This window comes from Lissotriton vulgaris, chromosome 8 (assembly GCF_964263255.1).
Source record: "Lissotriton vulgaris chromosome 8, aLisVul1.2, whole genome shotgun sequence".
In the NCBI taxonomy this organism is placed as follows: Eukaryota; Metazoa; Chordata; class Amphibia; order Caudata; family Salamandridae; genus Lissotriton; species Lissotriton vulgaris.
This window is the reverse complement of record NC_141696.1, coordinates 984002689-984027690: the sequence shown is the minus strand read 5'-3', so window position 1 is coordinate 984027690 and position 25002 is coordinate 984002689.

Here is a 25002-nt window from a genome sequence, read left to right as displayed (position 1 = left end):
GAGACCAGATATGGTTAGACAAGAAAATAGACACTTTCTAAAAGTACTATTTTCGAACCCAGAGTCCAAAAACCATCCCCACCAACGGATGCGTAATTAAACCCCGGATTCAGGGATACCAAACTCGACATTGCACCGTACTCTCCGAGCCAGCTAGGATCATAGCATTAATAATCCCGGCGGCCCATTCTAAGCAATGGAGAGCAGGCTACCTTGCAATAGTGACGCACGAAGATGGCGGTACTTCACTATCAGGACATGCCAACTTGGTCAGGCGTGTCCTTCCTTATCCTTACAATGCACCCTGCCCATGGGCCTACCATAGGGGTGACTAACATGAAGCCAAGGGAAGGTTGGAGGGGCTGGCAAGTAGGTATACCTGCGCAGCCGACGTGACAGTGCAGGACTGCACGTGGGTCTCGCAATGACTGACCCGTAGACATTCATTTACAAGGCCGCTCCTGTGGGTGGCACAACACGTGCTGCAAGCCCACGAGCGGCATTTGTATTTACAAGCCCTGGCACTCCTGGTGCACTAGACTAGGGACTGACAGTAAACCAAATAAGCCAAACATGGATATAATAGATACATCAATTTAACATATGGAGCACTTGCGCTATGGCACTGATCAGCAGTGACACGGCGCCCAAAGCATATACCAGCAAAACATTGTAAAACAGTAGAGGCAAACAGAAAAAATGGAGGAGAGACTCAAGCCAATGATGTCAGGTCTAACACGTGTCCCCTCCAGCTGAAATGTGGGGAGAACTACCCTTAACCTAGGGAGTCCTCATCACTAAGGCGGAAAAATCTGGACAGACCATCAGCATTGGCGTGATCTGTACCAGGGCGGTGTTCCACCGTAAAGTCCATCCCCTGTAGAGCAATGGACCACCTCAACAGTTTCGGATTGTCACCCCTCATTTGCATTAACCATCTGAGGGGCCTGTGGTCTGTCTGAACCCGGAAGTGAGTCCCAAACAGGTAGGGTCTTAACTTCTTCAGCGCCCAGACCACAGCAAATGCTTCTCTTTCTATCGCACTCCACCTCGTTTCCCTGGGAAGTAACCTCCTACTGATGAAGGCTACAGGCAAGTCTCGGCCCTCTTCATTCACCTGAGCTAGAACAGCCCCCACGCCATGCTCTGAAGCGTCCGTCTGAACAATGAACTCTTTCGAAAAGTCGGGTGCTTGGAGTATAGGTGCTGTGCACATTGCAGTTTTCAGGGTGTCAAAGGCCGTTTGACAGGCATCAGTCCAGATCACGTTTCGTGGCTGCTTCCTGGAAGTCAGCGAAGTCAAGGGGTGCACAATGTTACCGTAATCCTTGACAAACCTCCTGTAGTAACCCGTGAGTCCTAAGAAGGCTCTCACCTGTGTTTGGGTTTTGGGCGGTGCCCAAGCCAGGATGGTATCAATCTTGGGTTGCAGGGGGGCAACCTTGCCGCTCCCTACTTGGTGCCCCAAGTACACCACAGAACCCTGCCCAATCTGGCACTTACTGGCCTTGATTGTGAGGCCTGCTCCGCGCAGGGCCAACAACACTTCCTGGAGGTGGCGCAAGTGTTCCTCCCAGCTGGCGCTGAACACTGCGATGTCGTCCAGGTAGGCGGCGCTGAATTCCTCCAGTCCAGCCAAGACCTGGTTGACCAACCTCTGGAAGGTGGCAGGGGCATTCTTCATCCCAAAGGGCATTACCCGGAACTGGTATAGCCCATCTGGTGTGGAGAACGCCGACCTCTCTTTTGCCCCATCAGTCAAGGCGATCTGCCAGTACCCAGACGTTAAGTCAAACGTGCTAAGGTACCGGGCAGCCCCCAACCGATCGATGAGCTCATCAGCTCTGGGGATGGGGTGCGCGTCAGTCTTCGTGACTGAATTGAGTCCTCGGTAGTCCACGCAGAACCGGAGTTCCGGTGAAGCACCAGGCGCTGCAGCCTTCGGGACCAAGACCACTGGGCTGGCCCAAGGACTGCTAGAGGACTCAATCACCCCTAACGCGAACATTTTGGAGACCTCCTCCTTAATGTACGCTCGGACCTTGTCAGTCACCCTGTAAGCCTTGTGCTTCACAGGAGGGCTGTCTCCGGTGTCAACGTCATGGACACACCAATGCGTGACACCCGGAACCAAGGAAAACAGATCCGGGAATTGTCCCAACAGGTGGCGACAATCCTGTTTCTGCTCAAGGGTCAGTGTGTCAGAGAGGACCACACCATCCACTGACCCGTCTTGCTCTTTAGCATACAGGAGGTCAGGAAGAGGCTCACTCTCCTGCTCCGTTCCATCGTCTGTAGCTAGGAGCATGCCCACTTCGGACCTTTCTAAGTGGGGCTTCAAACGGTTGACATGCAGGACCCGCAAGGGGTTCCTGGGAGATTTCAAGTCCACCAGGTAGGTGTCATCGCTCTTCTTCTCCACAACCTTAAACGGTCCAGTCCACCTGTCCTTGAGCGCACAAGGTTCCACAGGGGACATGACCCACACTTCCTGACCAGGCTGAAGCTCTACCAGAGTGGCATTCCGGTCGTACCATCGCTTCATCTCCTCCTGGCTGGCCTCCAGATTTGCCTGAGCAAGTTCTCTGAAGCGCCGAGTCTGGTTCCGAAAGGCCAGCATGTAGCTGTATACATCCTGGGGAGGTTTCCTGGGAGATTGCTCCCAGCCTTCCTTGACCAGACTCAGAGGTCCTCTTACCGGGTGACCGTATAAGAGCTCAAAGGGGCTGAACCCTAGAGCCTTCTGCGGCACCTCACGGTAAGCAAACAACAGGCATGGCAAGAGGACGTCCCATTTCCGCCTCATTGGTTCTTCAAGACCCATGATCATGCCTTTCAGGGTCCGGTTGAATCTCTCAACCAGCCCATTTCCTTGAGGGTGGTAAGGAGTGGTGAACTTGTAGGTTACCCCACACTCCTTCCACAGAGACTTCATATAGTTCGAAATGAAGTTGGTGCCTCGGTCTGACACCACCTCTCTGGGGAACCCCATCCGGGAGAAAACACCCATCAGTGCCCGTCCCACCACGGGGGCCGTCACTGTCCTGAGAGGGATGGCTTCCGGGTACCTTGTGGCATGGTCCACCAAGACCAGGATGAACCTGTTGCCTAGGGCTGTCTTGGGGTCCAGGGGCCCAACAATGTCAATACCCACCCGGTCAAAGGGGGTGCTGACCACTGGAAAAGGTTGGAGGGGAGCCTTCTGCTTCCTTCCGCTTTTCCCACTTGCCTGGCAAGTGCGACAAGTCTTACAATGGATGTCTACATCCCTACGCATCTGAGGCCAATAAAAATGGGTGACAAGCCTGTCATAGGTCTTGTCCTGCCCCAGATGTCCAGCTAACGGTACGTCATGAGCCAAACCCAGTAGGAAGGCTCTGAAGCGCTGGGGTACCACCAGCACACGGGCTGACCCAGGCTCAGCAGCCTTAGGCTCGCTATACAGGAGGTCGTTCTCCCAGTACACAAAATGTGACCCTGACTGATCACCTGAGGATTGGGCTGAGGCCTGCTGCCTCATGCCCACAAGAGAAGGGCACACTTTCTGTTCCGCACAGAATTCCTCCCTGGAGGGACCACCATCCTGCTGCCAATGGGTCAGCTCGGGCAGATCTCCCAGTTCGGCAATTTGTTCCCCTGTGGGCTCCAGGGCATCCCCCTCAGGGTCTACCTCCTTCTGGACCACGGGAACAACGGGGGCCGGTTTCCCGCGCCTCCTGCCTCTTCTTTTCACAGCTGGGTCCTGGGCCGTACTTTCAGGCTCCGGGACCCCATCAACACCCTTACTCGCTGTCATGGATCGAGTGGTTGCACACACCCACTCTGGCACACCCAACATTTTCAAGTGCGCCGCTCGCTCCACCTTAGCCCAAGGGGAGTCTTCCAAATCATTGCCCAGGAGACAGTCGACAGGCATGGCGGGCCTCACAGCAACCTGAAGAGTACCTGAAACTCCCCCCCATTCAAAGGAAACCTGAGCCACCTCACACTCTTTCTGGGAGTTATCGGCAGCTATCACGGGGTAGAATGCGTGGGGAACCACCTGCTCTCTGGACACCAAGTGACACTTGACAGCTGTCACACTCGCTCCGGTGTCTCTGAGGGCTTCCACTCGATGGCCATTAATGGTCACCCACTGCCTATATTTACTAGTGTTACTAGGCAGAGGGGGTGGAGGGACCATTTGCATGTCTCCTAGCGAGACCAGGGACATTTCTGCGGGACCCCTCCCACCGTGGACAACCATCTCCTCCCCTCCCAAGGCTACACTTGCCAACTGACGAGGGGGTGCACGCGGCGGTGCATTCGAATCCTTCTTGGGACACTGGGGGTCATAAAACCGGTGTCCCACCTGCCCACAACCGTAGCAGGTTAGGGGGCCCCTATGAACAGGTTTACCCGTCGGGGCCCCTGACTTCTTCTCAGGGGGAGGCTGGGAACCTTTCCCTTGGTTCCCTTGGGGATTACTTTGGGGCCCTTTCTGAGACTCCTTCTGTTTTCCCTTGTCCCCCCCACTCTTCTGCTGGGGACCCTGCCCACCTTTGGCTGAGTCTCCCACTGGACCCTTGTGGACCCTGGTACTGACCCAGCGGTCCGCCTCCTCAGCAAGTTTTCTAGGGTTAGATATCTTGCTATCAATCAGGTGCTGGCGCAGCTCTGGAAAACAGTTATTAGACAAGTGCTCCCACACAAACAAATCATAAAGAGCTTCATAACTTTCCACTTTGCTGCCCTTTACCCAACCATCCATGGCTCTGCAAAAATAAGACACATATTCAACCCACGTCGTACCAGGCAACTTCTTACATTCTCTAAAAGCTTGTCTGTACTGCTCGGGGGTTAAACCATATCGCAACATTAAAGCATCTTTCATATGAGCATACGACATCCTATCCGCAACAGGCATGTCTAACAGGGTATCTCTTCCCTCATTCACAAAGCGACCCCACAGCCCCGCTCCCCAATTCTTCTCAGGGACCTGGTGGGCCAACAATGCTAACTCATATGCTTTAAACCATTGACCAATATATTCATTCTTATTGTAATCTTTGATCACATCTTTCGGGAAGTAAAACTTACTTTCTGCAGGCTCGGATGGAATGCTGCCACCAGAGGGATTAAACTCTAACTTTTTAGCTTGGATATCCAGTTCCCTCAACCTGGCTTCACGCTCCAAAGCTAACTTCTCTCGTTCAAACTCCAACTTTTTGATCTCTAAATCAGCTTCCCTTCTACCTCTTGCATTTTCTAACTCCAACTGCCCATTTATCTTTAGCCTTGCCATCTCCATGTAGTAAGCTCGTTCTTTCGCCCTTTCTTCTCTTTCTTCAGGGGAAAGACCTTTGGAGGAAACACTGCTTCCGGGAGAGGGCACAGGTCCATTCACTGGCACCTCCTCATCCCCTTCCTCTGTGGGCACCACCACCACATCAGAGGGATTTCTGGATTCCCACCAGGCCTGTAATGCTTTATAAAAATCATCTTTTCTCGAGAGGCCGGTGGTAGGAACTTCAAACTGGTTGCAAAAGTGTTTCAGCTCATCTTTCTTGTATCTTTTTAGCTTACTCCTCTCAAACTCTTCAACAACAACGATAGCAGGGGCAGTGACTCCGTTGTCACTCATGGTTAAAACTGGCAGTGTTCAGAAAATCACGTTTCAGGAAAGCGGAGAACAAAAATAGGATCCTTCCGAATCAGATTGTGACTGCGTTATGGTCTGCTTTCACTACGTAGCGCACACTAATCACTGTACATGGGTCATAAATGCAAGGTCCAAATCCTCACCGCTGCATCCAATGTTAGAACCGGCTGTCTCTAGTTGGCAGAGGTATACACGTCTGACAAATAGGGACACTCCTTTTCTAGTCAGGGCAAGAGGATCACACCCTTCGATAACCCCTGCTCACCCCCTTGGTAGCTTGGCAGAGCAGAACAGGCTTATCTCAGAGGCTGTGTGTTAAGCAATTATGACCACATACAGTAATACAGTGAATACACTACAAATGGACACGACACAGTAGTATTATAAAAATAAGTGTTTTTATATAAGACTTAGCACAAGACCAAATAACGGCAAAACTGTACACAATCGGAATAAATACGTTCGGGAAGGAAAAAGGATAGTTCAAAGGTAGTTTCTTCTTTAGCACAAGAGTCTTTTAGTATCAAGCAAATCTTCTTCTTGGAAATACAGTTCTTAGCAACAGGGTAACTCACACGGGAGCTACACAACGCTGGCAGAGATAATCCACAGGTTCGGCGTCGACCGCGAGGAGCGCTGCGTCGGGCCGGGAGTCACACGGACCCCCAACAACACAGTACCTTAGGAAAATGAAGCACACGATGATCAGCGGTGTCGAGCAATCCGGCGTCGCGTCTTCGGTGTCGCTCAGGCCTCAGCAGGCGTTGTCGATGATGCAGTTGCACAGAGTGAGCAGCGCTCACGGCGTCGAAGGGCACACGGTTGATGCGATCAGCAGCGGGGCAGACACGAGGTCCTCTGGAGTTAGAGCCGTACTCCTACTCACTGGCGTTGCTGCTGGCGTCGGTTGGGCCCAGCGTCCGGTCGTCGTGATGCTGTTCTTTTCAGAGGTGCTGGATTCAAACTTCCAGCGGATAGCCCTTTTTAGCAGGTGAAGTCTTTTGGCCCTGTGACTTCGGCAGGAGACTGGCACTCTTCCAGTCCTTGGAGATTTTCTTAGCAAGCGTGAGAGTACACACACAGTTCCTCTCTCCTGGTTCCTTGGCAAAAATAAAGAAGCACTGCAGGATTTCCCCAACAACAGCACACCGGCAGAAGGGGTAGGCAGTCCTTTAGATCAGCAGGCTTCTTGTCCTTGGTTACAGGGTTCCTTGTCAGAAGTGATCTAAATTCTTGGTTCAGGGGTCCTTCTCTTATACCCCTTTTCGTCTTTGATCCCTTTGTCTATGCCGGGGGTTTCCCAACACCCTGGGTCTGCGGTGGGTGGAGCTAGGCAGTAGCACCTGGCCTATTCATTGAGCCGGGCCGGGTCCTCAGACGCCCCGCAGGAGGTGGAGCCAGCATTGACACTGGCAGGAGCAGAGCTATCGCCCTCCTGGCAGGAGGTGGGGCTAGGATCGTCCATGGCAGGTACAGAGCCATTAGTCGCTCGGCAGGAGGTGGAGCCAGCATTGTATCAGGCAAGGCAGGCTATCAACAACTACTCTCCCCCTACTCTCAACGTAATGTCCCACTCATCCCACACTGACTCATCCAGACCTCTTGGAGCCACCCAGCTCCTGTCACACACACGTAAGACCAGCAGAGACCAGATATGGTTAGACAAGTACTATTTTCGAACCCAGAGTCCAAAAACCATCCCCACCAACGGATGCGTAATTAAACCCCGGATTCAGGGATACCAAACTCGACATTGCACCGTACTCTCCGAGCCAGCTAGGATCATAGCATTAATAATCCTGGCGGCCCATTCTAAGCAATGGAGAGCAGGCTACCTTGCAATAGTGACGCACGAAGATGGCGGTACTTCACTATCAGGACATGCCAACTTGGTCAGGCGTGTCCTTCCTTATCCTTACAATGCACCCTGCCCATGGGCCTACCATAGGGGTGACTAACATGAAGCCAAGGGAAGGTTGGAGGGGCTGGCAAGTAGGTATACCTGCGCAGCCGACGTGACAGTGCAGGACTGCACGTGGGTCTCGCAATGACCGACCCGTAGACATTCGTTTACAAGGCCGCTCCTGTGGGTGGCACAACACGTGCTGCAAGCCCACGAGCGGCATTTGTATTTACAAGCCCTGGCACTCCTGGTGCACTAGACTAGGGACTGACAGTAAACCAAATAAGCCAAACATGGATATAATAGATACATCAATTTAACATATGGAGCACTTGCGCTATGGCACTGATCAGCAGTGACACGGCGCCCAAAGCATATACCAGCAAAACATCGTAAAACAGTAGAGGCAAACAGAAAAAATGGAGGAGAGACTCAAGCCAATGATGTCAGGTCTAACATGGTCTGGCACCTACAATGAGTGAGATGGAGGGGAAAGAGGGGAAAAGTACAGAAAGGAGGACAATGATACAAGCGAGATCTGGAAATCCTAGATGCAGCAAGGCCCCCATTGAGAAAGATAAGGGAGATTATATGATAAAGAGAAGGGAACCTAGTTTAAAGGGGGAGACCTATGGTGTAAGGTAAGTATGTACTCCCGATCTAAGGGTTTTCCTAGAACCTGTAAGTAATGGCAAAGGCGGGGAAAAAAGTTAGAAAACTAAACCCATTAAACCGATCTCAACTTCTATTCACTATGGCAAAATTTGCAAGTCTCGGGAGTATTGGCACAGAGGACCTTAGAGAAGTAGGGTTTGTTACAAGTAGCACAGGGGGTGATGTGACAAAGGTCCTTTTTTACTCTGCCTGGGTGAAAGATGCGGTGGAAAAAGCTAAATATGAGTTGCAAAAGGAGGGGATTAGATTGGTAAGAAAGGAGGAAATACAGGGACAGTATTACCTGACGAACCATGCTGGTCTAGGGTTACGGCAGATAAGGTTAATTAACTCAAATTGGAATAAAAAGGAGGATCTTGCAATAACTATAACTAACAGCGAATTTGCAAGATATGAAAAAGATATATTTGCCGGAAATAGGTATAGCGCCCTAGCATCCCCAGAATTTAGGGAGTATGAAGAGGAGGGATTTTTGAGTGCAATCGACTAGGAACATGGATCGTCACACAGCCCATCAATCCTATCATGGAATATAAATGGCTACAAGAAAATATTGGCACATATTGAGTTTGATAAAATTATAAAGAGTAATGACACTGTGTGCCTACAGGAGACGTGGCTGTTTGACGATACCCTAGAAACCTTAGTTACAGAAGGACTTTCCCAACACTCCAAGCAGCAAAGAAAAATAACCTGGGGAGGCCACTGGGGGGTCAACTAACGCTGATCTTCTCACAGATAGTCAGGAAGATTGAAAAGTTAAAACTACTCTGTGAGTGGGCATTAGGCTGCATGGTTCTATTGCAGAAGATAGATCCCCGTTACGATGGAATATGCATCATAAATGTATATATACAGAAGGGAAAGAATCACGAATATAACATGAACTTGGGTAAATTGAAAGAAGATTTAAAGTCTGTTAGTGTTAAGCATCAGAAGGACATAGTATTGGTGGTAGGTGATTTCAATCATAGATTAGATCCCCAAAGGGTGGATAGTTGGTACAAAGAAATTTTAGAATCTTATAATATTGAAGTAGCCATCTTTCCAAGAGGTGAGATCTCACCGCAGGACAAGACTTTTACTCAGTTGATGGGGTCACTGGGTATGGTATGTGCAAATGGGAGATTGCAGCTAGATCGGTCAGCGGGACGGACCTTTGTGAGGGGCCAGCAACTCTGACCAATAGATTATTTGTTTTGTTAGGCCTGATGCTTTGATTTAATTAAAAACTTTGAGGTGATGAAAATGACAGGTCAATCAATCAATCCATCATAGCATTTGTATAGCCCGCTACTCACCCAGAGGGTCTCAAGGCGCTGGGGGGGGGGGGGGGGGGTCCGCTACTGCTCGAAGAGCCAGGTCTTGAGTCGCTTCCTGAAGGAGAGGTGGTCTTGGGTCAGTCGGAGATGGATGGGGAGGGAGTTCCATGTCTTGGCTGCCAGGTAGGACAAGGATCTTCCTCCGCTGGTGGCTCTGTGGATGCGTTGAACGGTGGGGAGGGCGAGGCTGGTCGATCGTAGCTGACGGGTGGGAGTGTAGAAGGTCAGGCGGTTGTTTAGGTACCTGGGGCCCAGGTCGTGGAGGGCCTTGTGTGCGTGGGTGAGGAGTCTGAACGTGATCCTCCTGCTGACAGGGAGCCAGTGCAGGTCTCTCAGGTGGCCGGAGATGTGGCTGCGGTGCAGGATGTCCAGGATTAGTCGTGCTGAGGCGTCTGGATGCTCTGGAGTCTTTTCTGGAGTTTGGCTGTGGTTCCAGTGGTATGGACCATTTCCCATTAAGGGTAGAACTTCACATACCAAGAAGTAAAAATAGAGAAAGGGCTCTGCAGGTACACATGGAATATCCAAAACGCTTAATAACTTGTATAACGGATGAATATATTGAAAAGTTAAAGCTAATCCAGCAGACAATCTCAACTGAAGAAATTCAACTTAAAGTTAGAATTTTCTTGGTTTGAATCTACCATAGGTAAGCAGGCGGACTCCCTAAAGAAGAAATTTAAGGCAAAAAAGTCAGGGCTGGGGAGCCATGTTGCTAATAAAAATAGGAAGACCTGGTTTGACAAAGATTGCAGGGTAGCGAAGGCACAGATAAGACAGAAGGAGATAAGTCTTAGTGCTATGTTTAAGGTGGACTTATATCAGTCACTCCAGCAACTATGGTTAAAATATAAAACATTAATTTGGAACAAAAAAAGAATTTATAAAGATAAGTGTTGAGCAAATATGTTGGAGGTAATTGAAACCAGAGATGTTAAAGTTTTTTGGAAATTAATCCAAGAAAGTGTGGGTAGGAAAATAGGTTCCTTGGTCTGTATGGTCCCTGAAGATGACTGGGTGGGTTACCTGGGAGATATCTATGGAAAATGGCCGACACAAGAAGCGCCATGGATCCAAGATTGGCCACAGGTGAGGGATGACATAAAGGAATACTTTACACCAAGAAATATTTAAAAAATCATAGCTAGCTTGAATCTTACCCGTGCTGCAGGGCCAGATAACCTTCCGGCGGTGATAATTAAAACAAGACCAGAATGGTGGGCTGAGCTTTTTGCAAAGATGTTCCTAGTAATCTTGGAAACTGGAACTGTACCAGAAAGCTTGAAGGGTGCAATTATAAGGCCAATACATAAAAAGGGTGATCATAAAATACCCAAAAATTATAGGTTGATAAACCTCCTAGATATAGGGGAAAAAATCTTTGCAAACGCCATACTGGATTTATTAAAAGACTGGGCAGAGGAAAACCAGATTATCCCCCTGGAACAGGGGGTGGGGGGGGGGGGGGGGGTGGGGGTAAAGCTGGCCATTTCACAATCGACCATTGTTTTGCTCTTTGGGCCATAGCACGGAAGTCGACGGAAATATGGGGACGTTTATTTTGTTGTTTTGTAGTCTTCCGCGCCGCCTTCGATTTGGTGGACCGGAAGCTGTTTTGGGGGGCCCTAATTAGATATGGAATCCCAAATTATCTGCCATGTCTAATCCAAATGCTCCATACTAAAAACTGGGCCCAGATAATTTTAGATATAGATGGTAGCCTATCTGGGAAAATAGAGATTGGAAATGGGCTTCGGCAGGGATGTGTATTGGCTCCCCTGCTGTTTTCCTTGTTCTTAGCAGATTTGCTATTGACCTTAGGGAATGCCATTGGGGCAAGCCCGAAACTAAACGGCAAGCCTATTGCATGCTTACTTTGTGCCAACGATCTGGTGATTATGGACCAGACTGAAGTTGGCCTGCAAAGGAAACTGAATATATTTAAAGATTATTGTTCCAGGAAAAAACTTGTGATTAATATGGACAAGACCAAAACCTTGAGCTTTGGCCGGAGGAAAACTGGGTTCTCATGGTGGATAGGGACAGAGAAAGTGGAATCGGTTACTGAATACAGATACTTGGGGCTATGGTTGCAGAAAAGTTCGAAATGGAACACTCACCTAGAGGGGTCAAAACTAAGAACCTCTGCATCGATTAGCGGCCTGAAATTGTTTAATAAAGCCTAAAGCGCAATATCAGATATTCCAGTGCTAAAAGCATATTCAGCTATCGTACTCCCGCAATTTCTGTATGGCGCAGAACTGTTATATTTAAGCGGCAAGGAAGACTGGGATTTCGAGGAAGGTAAAAACTTTAAAAAGTTATTTACACTCCCCTTGTCAGCAATGATCCAGGCTGTAAGACTGAAATTAGGATTGACTTCATGGGGTATTCTAGCCGGTGTGGCCCTACTTCGCTTCTGGCAACGCCTAGGAGTAGACGTAAACACCAAAATATCTCAATGGTGTAAAAACGAAATACAGAATAGCGAACTAAAATGGGCAAGAGAGATTAGGGTGATTATGACAAAGCTATGTTATAAGATGGAGGTTAATGTGTGCCCCACTATCTCTGTAGTTAACATTGATATGAAGATACTTAGGTCATTGGGGAAGGAAATATCTCATGCACAGGACCAAAATCATCTTGTAAATAAAACCTCAGTTCGTTTTATGACTGCTGCATGGAAAAATTATCAATGCTTCCCCTACATTGATAGGTTACCGGATTGCCGACTACGAAATGAGGTTTTGAGGGTAAGAATTGGGGTGAACCCTTGTTATATATACAAATTGGTAAAGTGTGCAATGATGGATAAGGCGAGAAGATGCACCTGTACTTTGGCACCAAATGTGACCTGCTACATATTTTAATAGATTGTTAGAAGTTCCTGGATTTACAAATTATGTTCTTAAAACCAATATTTAATAAATATCAGATTAAAGCAAGGGCCCAGGCTGTGACCCTGATGACTGAAATTACCCAATTAGATATTGCTTTTGCTATATGGAAATGTATGCAAAGGGTGAAGGCATCTTTTTATACCCTTTAACGAGTTTTAGCAAATAGTTTACCCGCAATTTAGGTAACAGTGGGTTTTTATATTGAATGTGTTTTTAGGATGTATTTATGCGTGTTTAATGAAATGTTCTTTTAGATGTATATTTACTAAGATATGTATTGTTTGTGGACCAACGGTCCGAATAAACGTGAAATAAACAGTAATATTGAAATTGTCCTTTGCAGTAAAACAGACAAATTAGTACACTGCAAGAAATTCCATAAATAGCAAGCAAATAATGGTACGTAACTCCTTTTGAAACGGAGGTGATTAACTGTAAGCACATTTAACAATTTCGGGCATCCATGGTATCTACATGGTAATACAGAAGTTTAGTAAAAACATTCAATGAAAAACACTACTAGACTAATCTTTGTGTAAAGTTTTATCAGCTAACATGCTTAGTCCATTGGTATTATTTGGTAATGAAATTTAGGGACAGAAGTAGGTTTAGTCTTCTCTAAATACACATGATGAGGCAAATTTAAAATATGAGAAATGTGATAAGAATTACAGAAAATATAGCAAGTACACATGCACATATGCGTTCGCATTTCAATGCTACCAGATTCGGATCCATGGCTTCTTCAGAATCACACTTCACAAATATGTTAAAATGTAGATTAGATGTTAGCAAAGTTGCAGTACAAACAAAGATTGAAACTTCTTTACAGTGCTTTTAGCTTCTCTTTATCACAATTCGCATTTACTCACACGTTTGTTGATTCAGTCCATAAATTTGAATAGATTCTTGTACCATCTGAGCACAACAGTCCCTCTATGTGGTTCATAGGACCTTGAGTTGTTAAACAAGAAGGAGTGAAAGGCCTTTTCCCACTCATTTGATGCCAGATAAGTCCACTATGGTGCAGTGTGTTTGCAACTTGGTGCCCTCGCTCTTTTGGACCTTCTCACTATCACTTTGTTTGGACTGACTAGAGACTTCTGCACATTGAACTGCTTCCCTCCCTGCGCAGCTCCGGCTGGTAGCTGCTGCCTCTGCAGGTCCACTGATCCTTGCTGTTTTGTGTTCGAGGACCCTTCTCCCTCTGCAGGCTCTCCATTGACTACTTGCGTTTTAGATACACTGTTCCCTTCGTTTAGGTCAAAACTTCACCTAGTCAGTTCTTCTTCTTGTGACCTTTCTGTACCCACAAGAGCGGACTCTCTCGGACCCTCCTCAGCACCAGTGCTAAGAATCCCAATAGTTAGTTTGGCTTACCTGAGATGTCTGTCTCACTGTAACTACCAGCACATTTGAAACAGGCACTGTATCTTCAAGGAGACATGGGGCTCAGCGGGTATAGCTGTTTGTAGGACTACCACATTTGACAGCAGTTGTGGTTACCAGAATCACTTGGAATGGCCCATGCCAACAAGCTTCCAGGCAGGACTTGAGTACGTGCTTCTTCACCAGGACCCAGTCACCAGGGCTGAGGTTGTGGCACTGCTCTAGATGAGGCAAAGTCGCAGCTTCCCCAAACTGCTGAGACACAGAACATACCACATCAGCAAGTCCTTTACAATAATCAAGCACCAAATCATCTGTTATATAGACCACTTTTTTTTTACAGGGAGTGCAGGTTGTCTCATAGCTCTCCTCATGATAATTCCATGACGTGACAGTCTTGTTCTTCTGTCTGGGGTACTTCTCAAACTCATCAACACAATTCTGCCTTGTGACAGCGTACTGGCTCCTTTCTCGATTTGATGTCCTAGATATGGAACATCCCTTTTGCAATTTTGATGGTGACACTTTAAGTCCATTTTCTGGCAAGTGATTCAATAATCTGATGGTATGATATATGCAAGCCTCCTGTGTACTTGACACTACCAGCAAGTCGTCATTATACTGGACAAGGACAGAGTGGTATGGCATCACTAATGACTTCAGATTCTTTTTTTAAAAAAATTATTTTTATTTAGTATTTTGCAGAAAAAAAGGAGAGAGGAAAGCAAGGAAATTATACTAGAGACAATCCCGCAATATACCCCACACAGGGGGTGCTGTAATAAGCGTAAAAAGGAGGCAAAGTGAGGCAGCATAGTATGTCAATAAAGTTCAGTTCTCAGTGTCAGTGCTTATCGAAAAGCAGCAAGGGAAACAAGCTCAAGTACCTTCTCGTCGACAGACCAGTAATGGTCTTGCAAAGAGGGGAGGCGAAGCCCACATGGGGAAATAGTGCTGCATAAGGCTAAAAAATCTGTCAGCCTCCACAGGCTATGCAGTGCCGCAACAGGTAACAAACTAACAAACCCAACTGAGTCCCCCCACTCGCCCCCCGGTGGTGGCGACAACACACACATTAATTTTAAATCCCTCAGTCATACAATCAGATTAAAGCTGGAAAAGGTGAAGTGCGCGAAATGCGGATGGGCAGACTGCAGAGGGCAGGCCTTGTGATAAGAAGCGGACTAGGGGACCCCATCAGAACAGGAAATTCTTAAAGTTGCTCAGGAAGATGTCCGCCATTCTCTCCATGCTCAGTAGTCTCCATAATCTCACGTGCCAGTGTGATATAGCTGGGGCATTCGGTTTCTTCCAGGCTGCAGCTAGCGTGAGTTTGTCGGCTCCAAGACAGAGCCATAGGATATGTTTATCTGCTTTTGTTTGATGTTCTAACATCGGGTTGCGGAGCCCCAGTAGGACATGAGCCATCGATTCCAGGACCGGATAACCTAGGATGTCCTTGATGTGGGACAGAATTTCAGCGGATGATCGGGCAGTCCCACCAATTGTGGCGGAAGTCCCCCAGCAGGCCACAGCCCTTCCAACACCCGTCCGAGGAGGCTGGGAATATTCGATGTAACTTCGACGGGTAGAGGTACCAATCTAGCATGGTTTTTAGGTGAGCCTCTCTTAGATCCACTGAGTGGTTGTGCGCCGCAATATCTCGCCAGAGACCTTTCCATTCTTCGTCAGTGACGTCTCGACCCAGAAGGACCTCCCAGTGTTCCATGTAGCGGGGACGGGGAGATACTGCAGTGGCAAGCAGTAGCCCATACAGGAAAGAAATTGTCCCCTTCATAGTGGAGGTGCGTAGAATAAAGGCCTCAAATGGTGAAAGTGGTCTCGTAGCGGCATCTCCCATTCCTGCCGAGGTCGCCCAGTGGAGGAGCTGAATGTGGCAGAAGCGTTCAGTGGCCGGGATCCCATAGTCTCGCATGCAGTTATGGAATGTGAGAGGTGCTGATCCGTGGAACAAATGAGTAAGGGCTCTGCATCCTCCCTCCCTCCATAGTCGAAAGGGTCCCTCCTGCATCGCCGGCGGAAAGGCCGGGTTGAAGTGTATGGGGGTAAAGGGGGACGGAAACAGGGTCCAGCGGTCATCACCAGTGACCGTATCCCATACCTTCAGGACAGTGCTAGTGGGTGTGCTAATGTAAGCATACTTGGGCCTGTCCACCTTGGGCTTCCAGGCCAGATCCCAGATCGATCTCCCAGCCACACTCCTATCCATATGTAGCCAGTGTTTCTCTGAGAGCTGCTGGGACCATTCTACCAGTACTCGTAGCTGCGCGGCTTTATAGTACAGGTGCATGTCAGGGAGCCCCACTCCTCCCTCCCTCCCTCCGCGGACGTCGCAGTGTCGTGAAGGAGAAGCGTGCCCACCCACCCTGCCAAATAAATCTCAGCATCAATGTTTTAAGGCGCCGGAAAAAATCCACCTCTATTAGGATGGGAAGGGCCTGGAAAAGATATAGGAATTTAGGGAGGAGGACAATTTTGCGAGCATGGATCCTGCCAAGCTATGAAATATACTTCGGTTTCCACCGATCCAGACCCGCTCGTACTGCTGTTAGCATTGGGGGGAAGTTAGCTGAGAACAATGATCTTATGGTAGGGGTCAGCCGAACTCCCAGGTATAACAGAGAGGTAGACACCCATGACAAAGGCGTGAGCAAGCGCACTCGCTCCACTTCCGCTGGAGGGAGAGTCAGGTTCAGTATGTATGACTTATCAAAGTTGACCTTGAACCCAGCCACCGCTTCGAATTCGGATAGCACAGTTTGAATATGTGGCAGTGAATGAGCTGGATCCCCCACCGATAATAACACATCATCCGCAAATAGGGAGATTTTGTGCTGCTCCCCCGTAAAGGGAAGGACCTTGATCTGTTCCCGCTCCCGCACCGCAAGAGCTAGAGGCTCGATACTCAGGGCAAAGAGGAGAGGGGAAAGGGGACATCCCTGCCTCGTTCCCCGCGAGTGAGTGAAACAGGCAGATCGGTGCCCGTTAATCACCACCCTAGAACTGGGGCTGCTGTAATTTGCACAGATCATTGTTATGAACTGGTGCAAAAAGCCGAAGGCATCCAGGGTGCGGAACAGGAATCCCCAATCAACGCGGTCAAAAGCTTTTTCCGCGTCAAGCCCCACCAGTATTGCCGGGATGCGGAACCTGGTGGCCTTCTCTATCAGGTGTATCACCCGCCTTAAGTTGTCATGTGTCTGTCGTCCCTTAATGAACCCGGATTGGTCCGGGTGAATGAGGGCCGGCATCAGGTCCTGGAGCCTGCGAGCGATGATAGAGGAGTATAATTTAACATCGATATTGAGAAGAGCGATCGGGCGATACGACGAGCATTTGGAGAGATCCTTCTCCGGTTTGGGGATCACGGTTATCATGGCTTCGGCCATAGTCCCAGAGGTCTTTCCAGTCACAGCCATTTCATTGAAAAGGGAGACCAGATAGTCGCATAGTTCCGTCGCAAATGATTTATAAAAAAGGGCAGTGTAGCCGTCCGGGCCCGGCGCCTTATGGAGCTTCAGGGCCTTAATAGCGTCCAACACCTCCGTTCTGGAGATGGGGGCAGCCAAAAGCTCATTTCACTCTTTAGAGACCTGCTTCCTTGATCTTCCTGGTCCAAAGAGTCGCCCTCGTAGAGTGCAGCATAGAAGCAGCCAAAGATGTCTGCCTTGTCCTCATCTCGGTGCTGCAGGGACCCCGTCGGGTCCTGGATCCCCCCGATGTATTCCCTCTCTCTCTTGTCCCAGAGCTGACGGGCCAAGTGCCTGCCCACCTTGTTCTCCTGTGAGTATGAAACCCGCCGAAGCCTCAGGAGGGTGAATTCAGCTCGGTTGTTGTAGTGGGCCTTTAATTTTCCCCACACAGCCGTTAGTGGCCGGAGGGTCGCCCTAGACGGGTTCGATTTGTGCGCCTGTTCCAGGATAGCACGTTCTGCTTCTAAGTCCTCTCGCCCCTTCCTCCTCAATTTATTGAGGTTTGCATTGAGACCTAAGCAAGTGCCCGCAGTGAGGCCTTGCATGCGTCCTACGTGTTGAACACTGATGTGTCCGATGCCGGGTTAAGGGCCAGAAACTCCCTAATGGCTTCACGTAGCTCCTTACAGGATGTATCGTCCCGGACAAGCGCAGCTGGGAAGTACCATTTTCGCACACCGTCCCCCCTCACCGACCAGTGCAGCCCGAGAACCAGCAAGCTATGATCTGACACGGAAAGCGGAAAGACGCTAGAGTCACGGACATCTCCCCTGAGGGCCTGGCTTAAAAAGATATGGTCTAGGCGAGAATAGGAATGGTGGACGTGGGAAAAGAAGGTATAGTCTCGGGCCTGGGGATGCAAGGAACGCCAGCCGTCAATGAATCCCAAATCACCCACCAGGCGTTGCGTTTCGGCGGAGAAGACACCGGTGTCCGCCCTCTGGGCTCGGGAGCTGTCTAGGTCCTTGTCCCATACTATGTTGAAATCACCCATTAAGAACAGGTACCCCTCTACAAAATTCCCCACTTTATCCAACAGGTCCTGGAGAAAGCTATTCTGCCTAGCATTGGGAACATATACCACCACGAAGGTGCACAATCTGCCGTACAGCAATCCCTTGACCATCAACCAGCGACCCTCCTTATCACAACACACCCCCATAGGCTGGAAGTGAAGGGATGCCCGAAAGAGAAGAGCCACCCCCCTGTGTTTGGTGGAGGCAGAAGACCTATAGATAAGGGGGAAGTGTTTGTGTCGGAGCCGGAGCTCATCTTTACGCGCCAGGTGGGTCTCCTGGAGACCCACCGCATCTAAGTGATGGTCAGACAAGTATTTCCAAAGTTTTTGGCGTTTCTGTGGGGAGTTGAGACCCTTCACATTCCATGTGCCAATACTAAGCGGCATGAGGAAACATTAGGTCCCACCGCTTTGCACTTATTCTGTCAACCTGCCCTTGCCCCCTCCCCGCCAAAGGCAACCAGGCGTCCCCTCGTTCCCCATTCCCTCCCCGTATGTCTCCATCTAGCCCCTCCCCTCCACACCCCCACTCCCGGCACCAAGCTCCAAAGCCCTGCAAAGCCCGGTCCCACAGCAGCACGAAAGTGTTTTCAGCCATAGCACAAAACCAGTGGTTGCCTCCGCTTAATAACCCGGTATCCAAAGGCCCATGTGACACACCTCCAGAGGGGATAAGACTCACATCAAGCACACATCGGTCGCCACCACCACCCTGCTCACCCCAACCCAGTCCCCAACTACCCCCCCCACCCAGTCCTCCCCCAAAGCCCTCCAGTCCCCACCCCCCCAACAAGCAAACAAACAAGAACAATGTACTTAGCAGTCCCAATGGATAGTAGTTCATAGAGTTCTCCTTGGGCTGGGGTCGAGGCACCACTGATCGGCCCCCCAGGGCCACGGTCCGGGGTGTCTTCTCAAAAAGTACAAATATACCCACAGTACCTGAGTTCACGTGCCCCTCCGGCACCATACGGCCATCAGCTCAAGGTTCAGGCCGCTCCGGAGCTCTGCTTGGAAGACGCCAACGTCGCCGAGGCCACAGATGCCACTGCTGCTCCCCTCTCCTGCAGGGTAGGCCTTTTACGATCCGTCTCCGGACCCACTCTTTGCCACGAAGAGGATCGTCATCGTCGCCGTCGCCGTGATGGTGAACCGCCAGCCTCTGGTGAAGGAGTCGAGTCGCCAAGGCCCAGAAGGTCTTTTGCCACCTGGAGAGAACGGATTTGCGCTAGTCTATTTTGCCACCTAAAGATGATGCGAAAGGGGTGACCCCACGAGTAGGAAATGTTGCGTTCTCGCAGAAAGGTGGTCACCGGGCGGAACTCGCATCTCTTTTGGAGTGTCGAAGCCGCTAAGTCCTGGTAAAGTTGAGGACGGTGCTCTCGGAACTGCAAGGACAGAATGTCCCGCGCTGTCCGCAGGATACGCTCCTTTAACTGGAAGTCATGCACGCAGACTAAAATGTCAGGGGGCGGCCCGCCTCCCCGTTTAGGCAGACCAACTCTGTGGACTCTGTCCATCCTGATGTCATGGACATCCTCCTCGCCCAGTATCTGTAAGAAAAGTGCCAGCACATAGCCTCGTAGGTCTCCTGCTTCGCCGTCCCACGGCACCGCGCGTATGCGGATGTTGTTCCGGCGGGAACGGTTCTCCAGATCCTCCGCATGGGCCTTGAGGTCTAAGTTCTGCTCCGTGAGCCGAATTACATCCTGCTGCAATTGGTGGACATCGTTCGCCATACTTAAATCATGATCCTCCAGGGTAGCCACGCTCTCTCCAATGCCATCCACGTCCCTGCGTACCTCGCGAAGATCCGACGCCAGTTGAGAACGGAGCTCAGAAATGTCCTCCTTAATAGAGGCAAAATGTTCCGTCATAAAGGCCTTGGTCGCCGGGGCCTCATCATCTTTCGGCCCGGGCGATGCGCTGGGACCGGGGGATGCCGGCTGTTGAGAGCCTTTGGGAGGGCCATCCTTGCTGGGTTTCCCTTTGCGCAGCGTGGAAGACATCGCGGCACCCCTGTTCCGTCGGGTATTCAGGGCGGGATACCACCTTTCACCACTACGCAGCTCCGGCGAGGCGACCGCACACCTTCCCAGTCCAGATCACGGCCCTAGAGCTCCCAGTCTACTCCAATGGCCCTTCGGCAGGTGCGGAAGTCCCAGGCGGCATAGAGCGCCACCACCTCGCCCCCTCGTCGGTCAGCCGTGCAAGACCCCGGAAAAAGCGGTCCCGGGCCTACTGTCGCAATCCCAAGGGCCTCAGCTGCCCAGTTGCTCATGTGCCAGCAATACTTTGGCGTAGGGAAAAGTACAATGGCCGGGGGCCCTCTACGCCTCGCGGCGCCACAAATCGGCCCCTTTCTGCCGCAGGTCCGTAGGCCCCGGTTTCGAAGCCTGAGCAACCGTCCCCTGCGTCGAGCTTCAGCCCGGTAGTGGGCCGCAATGTCCAAAGCGCTGTACCCCCTAGTGCACCGAGCTGTCTCACCTTCCTTAGCAGGGGGGGAGGGAGGGTCACCCCAAGAGGCCGACCGGCCCGCAAGCAGTCCGCCACGTGGCCCAGGGGTTCTTCGGTGAGCACTCGCGTCTCCGGGCCGTCTCACCGCACCGCGCACAGCGGAGCACCGTGCTCATTCACCACACCCACACCCAAACCCTCCGTGGGTTTAAGGAGTCCAGCAGGCAGGTGGGCCGCAATGCACGATCCTTTCCGTCTTGGCAACTAGGCCGCAGTCCTCGGACTTACGTAGTCCGTGAGGCCGGATGGCGCAGTTCCCACCACTCCGGGCCGTGCCCCCTCACTCCCGTCAGGAGCCGTCAAGGTATCCCGGGCAAGTCTCCGCTACTCCGGGCAGTTGAAATCACCTCCTGCACGTCCCACGGCACGATCCGTGCCGCTGCAGCATCCAGGCCGCAAGCCTCGGGTCGCGTGAGCAGCAGGCCGGAAGGCGCAGTCCCCCTCTCGCCTGGGCCCCCGTTGCCGCACTTCTTTCAGGATCTGTAGATGTGACCTGGAGATTGCTTGTCTCTCCGGGCGTCCTCGATCGACACCCCCATGGCTGCCTCGGTCCACAACTCCCTCCGATCAGGCCGTAACTCCCAGGAACCGCACAGCGCTACCGCTCGTCTGCACGGTTTGCCCGCTCCAGTTCTGGCTCCGTTCCCGGGGCGCCTCTGCGGCCAGTTTGGGGCCGATAGTTGGACGCGGCCCCCAGGAGATGCAGGGGTGTCCGGAGAGCCGTAAATGAGCCCGGAGCAGGGTGCTATACAAGGCTATAGAAGGCCCGGCGCCGGAGGGACTCAAAAGCACGTCCTACTCTGCCGCCATCTTGGCCACGCCCCCTTCAGATTCTTTTTAAGATCTGATTAAAACTTGATGGGCTTACTCTGTACCCTTGAGGGGCTCAGCACCATGCCACGGCACGATTTACAAACTGGAAAGCAAATAAAAATTGACTGTCCTCATGCAATGGGATAGAAAAGAAGGCATAGCACAATTCAGTGAGAGAAAACCATTCATCTTTACATAGAATCTGGAAACGGATCACAGATGGGTTTGGCACAACAGGACAGCAGGGTACTACAATCTGATTAACTCGGTCTAAATCCTGAACTATCCAATACGTAGGGCTTGGCCAAGCTATCAACCATGATGGCAGTGTGAGCTCGTAGCTACGCCTTCATACTCCAGTAATTCGCAACAATCCTGACATTTATTAGCCGGATCTGCGGTGCCGACAGTGCCTTGCACAGACAGAACTGGAAAATCACGGCATTGGGTGAGAGAGCTTGGCCGAGAAGAGATGGTGCCTAGAAGGCTAGATCGGGGCCTGTAGGAAGAGCGCAGACTCTCTGCATGAACTGCGGCGTGCAAAAACTAGAGGCTTGGGAGAGCTGCAGCGGAGATCGCAGAGATGCTACTGGCGGCTGCAGGGAGAAAAAATCAAGTGACCTGTGGGCAGAGCGTTGCCGGAGGAGACTGCGGAGGAACCACAGCACGTGAAGAAAAGGAGCTGCACTGATGGCAGCGGCGGAGGCAAGGTAGGGGTGGCCCACTTTCTCCCTAGATGCCCCACGGTGACAGGGAACGCAGGTGAGCCTAGGCGGCCGGCTTGGAACGCCGCGGCGGGCCGGCTGCCTGTTGCACTGTAAGGCAGCAGGTTCCGCACTTTCACAATGCTGACTGCCCGGTCGGGCCAAAGATGGGACCTCCGGGAGTGTAGGGAGTGGCCTGTTGTCCCCCCCACCCCGGGTCCACAGAGACTGAAGCATACCGCCTCCACCAGTTGGAGGGAAATCCCCCCCCCCCACTTTAGGCCAGCACAGGCCGAGACAACTCCCCCCCCCGGTGATTAAAGGGGATTAAGACACGGCTGGCGACGCACTGCACTGGGACCCCACGATAGAGCTGAAGGGGTCGCGCACTGCACTTTAGGACATTGAACAACCCTATTGCCCCAGCTGTTAAGTAACCGCTGTGAGCACAACATAACCTGGCTGTGGAGGGAACTAGATGTCGCTTCACAAAGCAGTAGACAGAGGGTACAGCAGCATAGTGTGCAGGGCACAAAGCCCCTTCCCCCCCTTGTTGCAGCACATTGAGCAGAACTATGGTGCAGGGAGACCCGAAACAACACAGGCTTGCGTTCGACAAAACCAAAACATTTACTGCGACACAGCAGGCCCCAATGGTGGGGGTGAATCAGACACTGGCACAAAGAGATCCACACATTTGGACACTCTCATGCTTGAAGTGCGGTAGGGCTTCCGGGCGAAGGAAAGCTGCTTTGATGTGTTGGATAATAGACAAGATGCTATGGGTGAGTGCATAGATAGGCACGAGCGCAGACTAGACACTGCAGAGGGCAGGATATCAGACTTGGAGGATGGAGCAGCGTAGGCCACTAAAAAACTGGACCGGTTGGAAAAAATATTGAAAAGTATGGCCTTAAAAAACGAGGATTTGGAGGCTAAAGGTAGAAGAAATAACATCTGCCTTTTGGGCATTGTGGAAATCACAAACACTGACAGGCTGCACAAGTTTGTAGAATCCTGCTGGTTGATCTCTTTGGGAGAGACTCCTTCACATCCACATTTGTAGTAGAGAGAGCCCACAGAACACTAGGGGAGCGCCCCAATCCCAGATGCCCTCGAGTCCGCTGATTGACAAGCTTCTGAACTTTAGGGTCCACGACACGATAATGCTCCTGTGGCAAAAAAGGGCCAGGAGGCAATAAGGAAATGCACAGGGGTGAAGGCTGTGCTTAGGCTCCTCGGCCTCCGCTACGGATTACTCTACCCTGCATGTCTTTAGTTGGAGGTGGACGGCAAGATACGTATATTTGAGAGCCTATCTGCTGCACAGGATTTCTGCCGGCGCTACTCTGCTGATTGAACCTCACAGACTGGTGCAGGAGGAGAACCCAGAAACAACAGCAGATGACATGCAGCCCAATGCCTGGATGAATTAACTTGAAGCAAGAGGTCGAAAACAAAACATTTGGATTGCTCAGCGAACAAAACCCAAGCACCGAAAGTGGGAAACTCGGTGGCATGAGACCTGGGGCACCTGTATGGGGGGGCCAGGATGCAACTATCTAAACACTTATCTGGACACATTTTTGCAATTGCGCAACAAGTTTGATTGAGTTTATCTGGCTACATCAGGCAACATGTTACACTGGTTAATCTATTGAAAGGAGTGTCCTTGGATTAGGATATCTGGGAATGGGTAGGGGCAGGTGGGAGGGGTGAGTTGTTAGAAGCTGGTACGTTATACTGACACAGTTCGCATTCACGCTTCTGTCTCTAGCCCACTAGCATACACATTCCTACCTACACAGCATGGCGACGGCTAGCACCAACATAAACCCATTCACAGATGTCACACTAGCGACCTGGAACATAGAGTCCTCAATAACCAATGAAAAGACAAGCAGGATTGTGGTATCTACGAAGACACAAGGTGGATATTGTTTTTCTTGAGGAAACAAACCTCTCCCTTACATCACCTAACATATACGCCACCACGTGGGGTCAAAATAGATTCTTCTCTAATTACAGCATCTATGCAAGAGGGGTTGCAATATTGATTCGTAAGCGTATACCCTTTCATACATTAAACTCCTATGCAGATACGGATGGCAGATACCTTATAGTGACAGGACATCTACTGGGACATTGGGTCACACTGATCAATATATAACCCCCAAACAAGGATAGCCCAGACTTTTATACGTAACTACAGAACAGACTAGAATGAGTGGAAACTGACTACATTTGCATGGGAGTGGATCTTAATATGTTACTTAAACCTCAACTAGAAACTACAGCTCCAAACTCCTACACGAAGCCACAGGCGAGGAAAACATTACAAGAGATGTGTTATAGAAGGGCTCTACAGGACGTGTGGCGCCAGCGGTATCTCACACAACAGACATTCACTCACCATTCAACCCAACATGACACCTGGACCCGATTCGATTATTGGCTGCTTGCCACAGGCCTCTTCCAGTGGGTAATCTCAGTAACGCACCTACTGCGCACGTTGTCGGACCATTCCCCGGTAACGCTAGAACTACGGATCCCTAGAGCCAAATGGTACAAGAGGGTTTGGACATTCTCAAACACGGCCCCACTGGATGAAGTGTTCTGGGTG